Source organism: Cavia porcellus, unplaced genomic scaffold (genome assembly GCF_034190915.1).
Source record: "Cavia porcellus strain 051 isolate PalLab524CR breed Dunkin Hartley unplaced genomic scaffold, mCavPor4.1 scaffold_18, whole genome shotgun sequence".
NCBI lineage: Eukaryota > Metazoa > Chordata > Mammalia > Rodentia > Caviidae > Cavia > Cavia porcellus.
In genome coordinates, this window is record NW_026947501.1 from 47,100,832 (window position 1) to 47,111,561 (window position 10,730).

At 51.8% G+C, this 10,730-nt stretch overlaps 1 long non-coding RNA gene across 1 annotated transcript; it reads right to left on the bottom strand.

Annotated features, from left to right (window-relative positions):
- Positions 1 to 5,811: 5,811 nt before the first annotated feature.
- LOC134471511 (uncharacterized) lies at positions 5,812 to 10,190 on the bottom strand. Its single transcript, XR_010040961.1, has 2 exons — positions 10,021 to 10,190; positions 5,812 to 7,942 (listed from the first exon to the last, which is right to left on the bottom strand). It is a non-coding gene; the product is annotated as an uncharacterized LOC134471511 (long non-coding RNA).
- Positions 10,191 to 10,730: the final 540 nt, after the last annotated feature.

The window sequence follows — 10,730 nt, forward strand, 5'->3', positions numbered from 1 at the left end:
TAGTGTGTGTTGTAATGATGTGCCACGAGCAGGCTATGTGGACAAGAAGTGACCAAGAAGAGCTCTGCTGCTGGACACGAGAGACTGGGGCTGATGGTTCAGAAGGAAATGGAGTTGCAAGAAATTCTGGCTAGAACTTGGGGTATGCAGAGTTACGATGCTGTTCCACAAGAAGATGATGTGATTGCACGTGAAGAAATGTAGACTTTTGCACATGAATAAGTGAACAAATGTGGGATAATGTTGTCTATGAATAAATGTACATTGTTGTGCATGAAAAACTAAGATAAGAGAGTCCCTGAAGATAAGCCCTATTGCATCTTTTGGAGCAAAAATTAATACAAGACCCAGTCTTAATTTCGGGAGAACATGGTGCTACCCTTGGAGGAGGAGACTTCAAGATAGAAATTCGACAATTGACAGAGATGCTTTGAGGCCTGATTTGGACCGATACCCATGCCCGCACCCCGCTGGGATGTACAGAGATGCCCCAAAGAAGGCTACCATGCCCGGTGAGTGTGGGGTAGACATGTGTGGATCCGCATGCAGAGTGACACTATCGGGCGGGAGGACATGGGCACTTTGGCTCACAGTTCCAGGGTCTCAGGCTGACCTCTGTCACTGACCTGTGAGCTCATGGGCCATCTGTCCTGAGCAGATCCTGCCCTGAGACAGCTTTAAGAAGGTGTTCAGGAGAACGGGGCATGCGCAGTTTGGTTTTAGAGTGTGGAGACATCCTAGCTCCACTGAGTCATCTGCTCTGCTCTTGCAGCCCTATCTCTGACTTCCTGTCCTTTTGACACTCTACAGGGCCACCAGCTGCTCTGGTGTCAGCCTGGCATTGAATGCTACCCCTCTAATCTCTCACAGGGTAACAAGAGGGCCTCCTGCTCTGCACAGGGCAGCCAAGGCCACGTCCAGCTCTGCCGCTTCACCCGGGTGAGCTGGACCTTGAGCAGCCTTGCTGTTTGTGCTTGGTTCCAGAAGAGATTGCTTGCACCGCCTGTTCCCCCCTTGTGCACCCTGCAGCAGCTGTTTCTCACTGTGGCCTCTTCTCGTTTCCCACTGGACTCCCAAAAATGGGAGGCTGCTTTGCAGGGCTGGACCCGCCAGGAGCCTCCTGCATGGGTTCCTGGTTCACCCCTGGATGGCAAGGCAGGCGTGCTGCCCATTCCACTTCAGCCCCGTCCGGGAGGGCACATTGGGTGACACCTGGCTGCATGCTGCTGCTCGGCAAGGATGTCTGGTGAGGAACCCTTCCCCATGCCCGGTGTCAGGGGTGACAGAGATGAACACTGTATGTCTATCCAGTTAGACTCCCTGTTGTTCCAAATCTGGTTTCACAGAGGCTTCTTCTGTCTCTGGACATTCAGTGGCTTAACACATTAAACTCTGCGTCTGCGTTAGTGACTTCCTCTGTCAGGTGTATTGGCCTGTGTGTACATGTGTGTGTTAAGCTCTGTCCCTTGTAGGATTGATCTGTGCTCCATAATCATGAAACTGTTGCTGTCTTTTAAAAGGTGAGGTTGGATACACACCTCACTGACAATAAGAAAGCAAACTAGCCTGGCTGAGTTGCTTAAAATACCAGATACACAAATGACATTAAAGCCAGAAAGTGCAAGGACACACTTTTACCCCGAGTTCTTCCCCCGAATGACAGACTAGCTGTGGTGGACACCTGGGCAGCTGTACTTCTGGCCGGCCCTGTCCAGTGCTAGCTTTTCAACAGGACTGCAAAGGTCTCCTTCTTTCTGGCTGCCACTGTCAGAGCCTTCGCGATCTTTGTCCCACCCCCCAACTTTGCCAAAAGGATAACACTTCCCCCAGAATCAGTGGCCAAGTTACCTGGGACCTGGCTTGTTTTTATTTCTTCCATGATTGCTTGCTTCTGAGAAGTGAGGCTTGGCTCAAAGGAAGATTGTAACTGAGGGCGACTGTACTGGTCCTCAAGGGAAAGTGGACGGGGGTCTCCTTCCAAGGACTGCAGATAGTGTTTGCACTTAGTGTTGTACCCTGGGGCTTCTGGGGTGTCAGCAGGTGAGAAGAGTTCTTCCCCTAGGACTAAGGGCCAGGAGGGAAGAGACGAAAGGCTGGGGAGGAGCCAATGGCTGGGAAGTACCCAGCTTCTTATTTTAATAATAGGACAAATCACCAACTTCTTGGTGAATGAGGTAGATTCAGCTTCTACTTCCATGTGACTTCATACTAGTGCTACATTTTATGTTAAGGGCAGTGTGTAAGCATGCTGTGTAATATGCCATGTAAGCAGTGTGTAACACACCACACGAACACTGTTTCCCTGGATTCTCACATCGGTGTGTTGGGGCAAACAGGAAAGATGCTTATCTCAACTTTATAGAGGAAGAAATGGGTCACATGGCTTGGCTTAGAGATTGTCCAAGGGAGCCAGCCTCAGGTGAGGCAGGGGTGAGGGTCTTCAGGCTTTGCGAGGAAGAGAGAGGGGTAGAGAGGGCCAGGAATTTGTCTCAAAGGAGCTCTGGACCCAGGTGAGTCTGGGGCCCTGCAACAGCCACCTTGCCCAGTGCCACCATTCACAGCTGGCTCCTGCCCTCCTCGGTGTCTGCAGCTCCCAAAATACCCAGACAAAGAACCCCGAAAGGCATCTGGTCAAGCTTTCCAAGAGAGGAAACTTATCCTCTGAGTCCTGGAGCCCTGAATTCAGGGATTTGATTATGCTTATCATGATCCCAGCTTCCACCGCTCCAAATGTGATTAGTTTTGTAATTAGTTAATGTTATTACCTGTCATCAAATCCAGACAACGCAGTCTCTAAAACCTTCTGTGGCAGAAAATCCCATAACCTGACGTCTTTCTGCCGCTGCACGGTTCCCTGAATAATCCTGGCAACTGTCCCCTCATTCTTAGACCAGTTCTGAAAGTGGGGAGAGAAAGATGCATTTCTTGTATTTTTTAAACGGCATCTTAAAATACTTTAATCTCTAAACTTTTCTTCATGCCAAGCAAAGCATAAATAGAATCTTTTCGGCAAGTTTCTGTATTTTCCTTTTTACATAGCTTGGCTGTATTGCCGTGGGCAGAATGGTCAGATCAGGAACCAGTTTACCGTAGGGGCAGGCTCTGTCCAGGAATGACTTTGCCGCACAAACACTGTTTGTCTCTCTTTTCCCAGTTGCTGTCCCAAGCTGGGTGGGCAGCTTTCTTCTTGGTCCCCATTCAATCCTTCCACGGATATTCTTCCAGAGGGCTTGTGATATCTGGGGTGTGAGGGATGAATCTGGCTGAATTCTGCCTTCTAGAAGGTAGGTGGTCAGACATGAGCATTTCAGTGACACACACAGCATGGACCCCGTGCACTGTCCTTGGCCCCTGAGGCTCCCCCTCTACCCTCTCTATCCTGTGGTGTGGATGACCGTGGGGGTGTGGGTTGTTAAGGATGGCAGTGATGGGTTCGTGGTCTTCAGGTTCCAGCTGTGTCACAAAGGAGACTGGAGATGAGGACCATCCCTCCCTGGCAGCCTGAGGGTGACACGTTTGCTTTCTTTTTGGGAAAGAATCAGTCCAGATTCTCAGTGGAGCTAATCAGCTCTTCTGGTGGACGGACTTGACTCTCTCAGTGGTGGAACTGACTCTCCCCAATGGTAGGAAGTGGCTTTCCCTGAGGGAATCAGCTCTCTCAGAGGTAGGACTGCCCTTTCCCAGTGGTAGGAATAGGTTCTAACAGGGAGAATCAATCAGCTCTCTGAGTGGAGGGAATGAGTTCTCCTGGTTGTGGGACGGGCCCTTCCCTGTGGTGGGAACTGGGTCTCACATTGGACAGCCTAGATGCCCAGCACCACCTCAAGCTTAGGGTGATCCTGCTCAAGCTTAGGGTGGCTTAACTGCATGCTTCTGGGACCACAGATCTGTTCCTACCGTGCTGCTTGCCTGACTCCTGGGACTAACGGTATCTGTGACTGCGGCTGGCTTCATTACCTCAAAGAAGGGGACTCTTCAGTTCTACGCAAAGACTGTTTCTGTTGATTGGTGGCTTTTGTTTTCCAAGAAGCTCTGATGATTCCTGGGTGTTTTTCCTGCCCCATTCACACCAGCCTGACCCGAACACCGGAGCCAAACCAAGTGTTTTCCTTGTCTGTGTTGACGCTTTTGCTTCCTTCGGGCTGGGAGTCTGGGCTCAGAGCTCTGCCGCTCCGGACATCTCCTATTCCAAAGACCGAGGTGGTCTGGTGCGCGCCCCCTCTTAGCAGGCGCTGCACACACTTATCGGCTTCCTTCCGGACGCCCCAGATGGATGCCATCCGGTCAAGGAGCTTTGTTCCTCTGCTCAAATTTTCCAGGTTACCCCAGGACTTCCCCCCTGGAGAATTCTGTCTGTGTTAAGGCCACACTAGGGTTTCCTGTGCAGAGAGCCCTTGAAATGTGAAATTCCCCACTTCTCTTGATGATAAAAGTAATGCAGGAGGAAAAAAAAAATTGCAGCCTGGTTACCTGCTGGTACCTATTAGTCAGAGTGCTTCAGCGCAGCGCAGGGCGATTTCGGGTGGATTTGGCTCAGACCCTGGGGGGAATCTGTGGGCCGGCCTCAGCCATGGGTACAGTAGAGGCCATGCACGGCTATGGCATTTTCCATGGTAATATATGAAATAAAGATAAAATTATTTGTTTAACAACACACTAAGAATCACACTCCAGAATTATCCAATATAAATTGAAAACTCCCAATTTACAGCAGGCTATTTAAAAAAAGAAAACACCAGACTGGCTAAAAAGTACCTCAGGAAACCAGGCTGGAAGCAGCAGGGCTAAAACATGAATGAGCTATTTAGCTTTGCTTGGAAAATGGCGTGATTCTCAGAGGAACGAAAGGCCGAGCATTCCCCGGATTTTTGTTGGACACATTTGCCAGTCCCCAAAGTGCTGGAACCCCAAACACAGGGCCTGGACCACGTTCAGCTTCAGAAATTCAGGTGTGGGCTCTGCAGAGTAAACACCACCCAGGAGCAGCGGTGCGAGTTACCAGAAGCCCTGCTGTAACATAATTGTGGGCCGCAGTTTCAGCTGCTTCTGCGGAGCGAGAGGGAGTTACTCATTCCGTCCACAGAGGCAGAATATTTTACTATTTAAAGAAGCAACTCTGAGTCAGCCAGCACTTGGGACTAAGCTTTGGGGCTGATTTGCTTTGGGGGGTCTAGCAGGCCTATCTTTAACTGCTCATGCCTCCATTTCCACCACTTGGCAGAGGGTTCCTGGCCAGAATGTTCCTGCCGCCTTAGGTGTTAGGTGACCCCAGGACCCACCGGCCTGGTCTGTGCCCCTTTGGCAAAGTTTAAATTCTAACAAAAAAGATGAATCCAGGCGATGGCACAAAATACGACATAAAAATGTGAACAATCATGGGACGGAAACAGAGAAAGAGAAGGATCCCCACACTGTGGCCAAGCAGGTTGACAATCCAGTTAGGTGACAGAGAAATGTACTATGACCGGGAGGACCTGGATGCGGTGGATAAGAGAGATGGCTCACCAGGCTGGGAAATGGCGAGGGAAAAAACACAGACTGAAAACATAAAACCAAGTGAAACACTGTCTATCATACAGATTTTCTTTAGAAACTGAGCACTTCCCTGCATCCCTGCATTTGCAGTTGCTATCCTGTTGCCATCAGAGGATGCAGGTGTGCTAGCTCCCATTTTAGAAGTAAATGTGACGAGCCTTCTGGATGTCAAGTCCATTGCTCAGGGTCGCCCATGAGGATATCATCAGGCTGGGGAAGTTTGGGGGCCCTGGAGGATTCTGCCTGTGCTGCTCACTGCAATGAACACAGCCAGGACCGGGTCAATTGCATTTTATTTCTTATTATTTTTCAGACTGAGCCTAGCAACTTGGCTGTGCTACACCAGGGCTCCACCACTGAGCTAGGACCCAGCCCTCCGCTTTTTACTTTTATTTTGAGACAAAGTCTCTCTGAGTTTTCCAGGTTGGCCTCAAACTTGTGATCCTCAAGCCTCAGCCTCTGTGTTAGCTGGGACTACAGGACTGCCCCACCATGCCCTGCAGGTCAAGTGCTTTTTGCATGTTCTTGCATGGTGAGCGCAGAACAGAATGGGAGAATCAAGGTACTAGCACAGCAATGCATCCGGCTATGTTCTCAGCATCAAAGGTGAGGAGGAAGAGAGGGGGCTGCTCCATGCTGACACGCTTGTGTTGTGTTGCTCACCTTGGTACCTACTAGCAGTGCAGGGTCGGGGAAGACCGCGTTTGCATAGGCTGTTACCCGAGGAGCCCAGGGCCCGTGGCATGTTCTCTCTCCTTCCTTCCTGGCCACGAGGCCATGCAGCTCTTGGGGCTGCTTTGCAACCTCCCTTGTGGCCCCGTGAAGCATGGGCACTGCGTGAGACCTCCGTCTCCTGTCTCCAGTGGGTGTGGCTCCTCCCACATGTGCTCTTCCTCCCTCCCATGGGCTGCCACCCAGTTGGGATGGTGACCCAGTCTACGACACTGAGGAGTGTGGCCCTGCAGGGTGGAGGAATGGCTCGGGGTGGGGGGGGAGAGTTGGGATCTCTTATCATGCAAAGCAGAGCATCCTGCAGCCTGGACTGTCCAGCTCCATGAGGCCGTGTGAGAGGAAATTTAGTTTCATCTTCTCAGTGTCCCAATCTTGAGGCCTGGTTCATCTCAGAGATTAGGTTTGACTTTGAGTCTTGCAGAACATTTCCAGGAAAATGGAAAGCAGAACACTGACTTCAAGTCCATATTTTGCTTTCTTTCCTTCCCCAAATGCAGAGTTCGGGACTCTCTACCAGGTGACACGACAGTTAAACTGGATTGTCGACCTGATTGCCTTGCAAGCCACCTAGAGGACTTAGAAGGACACTCTGGCTGTGTCTGGTCGGGTCACGGGAGCACGATCTTAGGCGCTGTACCTTAGGAGATCGCTGACCTGTCCTGTCTGGTGCTGCCCCTGCTCTGCTTTCTGGCCACCATAAACTAAGTATCTGCTCCATTGGGTCCCATCCACCATGTTTCTGCTTTTGACTCAGCTAACCCATGGACTGGCTCCTCTGATGTGGCTAGTTAGACCTTTTCTCCTTTCAGCTGTGAGTGCCTAGCACTGTGTTTTGGTGATAGGAAAGCTGACCGCGACACTGGTGGTCATCAGTCATGCTGCTACCTTTCAGGAGCCTACCTTCTTGTAAAGGAAGCAGACAAAACAAGAAAGCAGGCATTATGTAAGATGCGATGGACCTGGACAGGTGTTGGGAAGCACAGAAGTGTGGGGATGGGTAGGCAGGAGTGACTGGGGGGAGGGAAGCCTGTTTGGATAGCAGGGTGATGGGGTCCTGGGGTCCTGACTGAACAGAAGGAGCTGAGGGAGCAGTGCAGGTGTGGCGTTCCAAGCCCAGAGGCGCCCATGCAGAGGCCTTGTGTCAAGGACACCTTCTCAGTGGCGAGGAACCGAAGACAGGAATGGAGAGGGTGGAGGGGACCACAGGAAGGAGGGTGACAGCCAGGAGAGGTGGATGGAGGAGGGGGAAAAGGGCCACACCAGCAGCAGATGGAGCTATGGTAGCTTTCACTGTGGGGCGGGAGGGGAGACAGGAACCGGCAGGTTTCCAAGGTGGCCACAGGCTCCGAGTGGCACTGGCAGTGATGTGGGAAAGGGTGGTTAGAAGACCACAGCCGCACTTCTCTGTGATGAATATTTGGGCCTCATTGAAGAAGCAGGTACCAGCCGGTGGCTGAAAGCCACCAGGAGGAAGGCAATGTCCCCTGCACACTGTGGCCCAGTCCCAGGAAGACAGGGTTGGTGCTGAGCTAGGTGCTGCTGTGGGTGGTCAGCCATGTGGCTCTGGGCTCTGGGAGCTGCTGGTGAGGTTTACTGGAAGCTGAGCAGCGCAGCAGGGCCGTTGCCATGGAGATCAGAAAGCTTCTGAGGGCCTCAGCCCTTGGAGTTTCTAGGCCTGGTTTAGAGAAAAAATGGAAGTGAAGATATGTTAATTATATGCTAAATATTAAAATATAATTCAGATATGTATTTATGGATAACAGATTTAAATTAAATATAATTAAATTACTTATTTTAATTTATAAACGAAACTTTCCTAGATCATTAAAGCTACACATTTTTTTTTTTCAAGCAAGACATGTCCACATTTAAGGAACATATTTTCCTTCAAATACCCTTTCCCTCTCTTTTCCTTTCCTTTTCCCTCCCCATTCCCTTTCCCTCTCCTGTTTTTTTGGGGGGGAGTACCGGGAATTGAACTCAGGACCTCACACTTTTCACCCTAGGGATCGAACCCAGATGTCACACATGTTTGGCCAGGGCCTTCTACTGAGTTATCCCCAAAACCTCAGGAGGGACTTCTAGTGGAGAGTTAGGCTCACAATAAATTCTGACTCCGACTGCTCTGGACCAGGAGGGAAATCACTCTGCTTCCAGAGCTGCAGAGTTGCACCAGTCAGTATCGGGGTTTTCTTTCTAAAGTTGTTGCTCTGTTCTCAGGAACAGGAAACGTTGGATTTCTTACCCTTTTTTTTGGTTTTGTTTTGCTCCCCCCCACCCAAGTGACATCAGGATCTGAACCCATCCAAGTTGAGTATATTTCATTTTTGCTGGGTCTGGCTGTTTCATATCTAAGAAATCTAACAAGAAAAAGGTCTGTCTTGCAGTTTTTGCACATCAGGAAGCGGTTAGCAGCCCCAGTCTCACCTTACAGACCTGGAGGAGGAAGAGGAGGAGGAGGAAGAGGAGGAAGAGGGCTGGGGGGAGGGAGGAAAAGGAGAGGGAGGAGGGTGGAGGGGTGGCGGGGAGGTGGATGGAGGAGGGGGAAGAGGGCCAGCGGAGAAGGGCAGGTGGAAGGGAGGAGAGAGGAGGGGGAGGGGAGGCGGCTGGGCTGCACACTTTGCCCTCCTGCCCTGTCTCCTGCTCTCCTGTCCCCCAGGCTCCAGGGGCTCCTTCCCAGCCTCTTCCCAGCTCCCCACACAGGAGCACGGGAGCATGCTGAGCTTCCCAGCCCAGTTTCCCTTGTTCCTGCTTTCCTCCGCCTGCTGGATCCTGCAAAGGGCCCAGCGAATCAGACGCACTGGCGGGGGTCCAAACCCTGCCGGCCGAGCCTCTGCCCGCGCAGGGAGGTTAATGGGATTAGCGGCCAGCGCTGGGGCCGCTCGGAGGAGCAAGGGCTCTGTCCACGGTGCGGGGCCACCGCCAGGCTGTGGGGGGCCGCACTCTCCTCCTGCAGGGCCGCCCTGTCCCTACCGAGGGCTTCGGAGGTGTCCAGGGTGGGCGGGGGGGGGGGAGCCCCGAATGAATGACTGTCCTCTTCCTGTTCCCTCTGCCCTTCTCACCACCTACGTGCCAGACACTTGTCCCCTTTGCGGACAGCCAGCGGGGATGGGGGTGTTTTTATTCCAGAGAGAAGCCGGAGGGGCGCGGTGGTTAAGGACGGAGACCCAGGAGGACGAAGGGCAGATGGGGGCGCAGAGGGTCCAGGGCGGTGGTGGAGGAGAGGGACAGGAGCGCTGTTCACCAGCATCTCGAAATATGTCACAGAAGCCAGGGCAAAGGGAGGGGAGATTTTGGTAAATCCGTCAGAGCATCAGAATTTACGACAGTTTAAAAGGCAATTTCTTTCTAAGGGGCAAATTCTGAATTTCCCACATGAAAGTACAGGGATTGAATGGTAAATCCTTCGCTGTGGACGAGACCCCTGAAAAGAGGCCTGAGAAAGGGTTACTGTTCCCGCCGCATTCATGTGTCCTCAAAGCCCGGGGATGTGACACGGGCGGGCGGGGACACAGGGCCGGGCGCCCGGGATTCAAAGCCGCCCAGATGACTTTTCAGAAGTGATCTATTGTGGCTCTTTGTTACCGCAGCCGCCCTCGTTTTGTTCTGCCCGGCTGTGTCACTGTTCTGCCTGCCATTAATCCACCGTCTGCTGCCCTATTCAGGGGAGCCTCACCCCCTGCCCCGCTCAAAGAGCCAGGGACCCTGGCGCCCTGTTGCTGTGGGAGAGGGAGGGCAAGTCCGGCTGCTCACCTGGGTGTCCAGGCTGCTGGGGACAGGCCAGCGGTGGAGTGGAGGCTTTGTTCCCTGCTGGATGCCCAGGGCGGGTGACTCTGTCCAGCCTGCCCTCCTCCTCCTCCTTCTGGGTCCTGCTGTCTCGCACAGGCAGGGACAGTCAGGGGACTGACTCCACAGTCTGGGAGTCCCTAGGATTAGGGAGAAAATGCAGAAAAAGTGCTATTGAAAAACTCCTCATTAGCCTGGTGACTTGAGATGAGTCCCCATCTCTGTGTCCCTGGGAAGTTCCATCCTGTTCAGTTAGACCCCTAGTCAGGAACCGGGCGCCTTTCCTGCTCCCTGGCTTCCTCATCAGCCTCTTCCTATTTATTTATGTGTGTTAGAGTTGATTTCATTGGTGCACTGGGGACTGCGTAATGATCCCGTTCTTCGCAGGGAATGTGTACCTGTGCCTAATGTGTCTTAGCTCCTTTTTCCCATCCCCTCCTCCCCTTCAACCCTTCTTTCCCTCCCCATTTATAAAACTCTGTGTCTGTTGTTTTTCTTCCATTCATTTTATCCACCTTCCATTCATTTTTATCCACCTTCCTTCCCTTCCCTTCTCCCTTCTCATTTGAACATTTTCCTTCTGCTCTCCATTCCTTCCTTATCTACCTTTTGGGTTTCAAGAGAAATAATCCAATATTTAATCATGTGTGTCTGATTTTTTCACTTAAAATTATGTT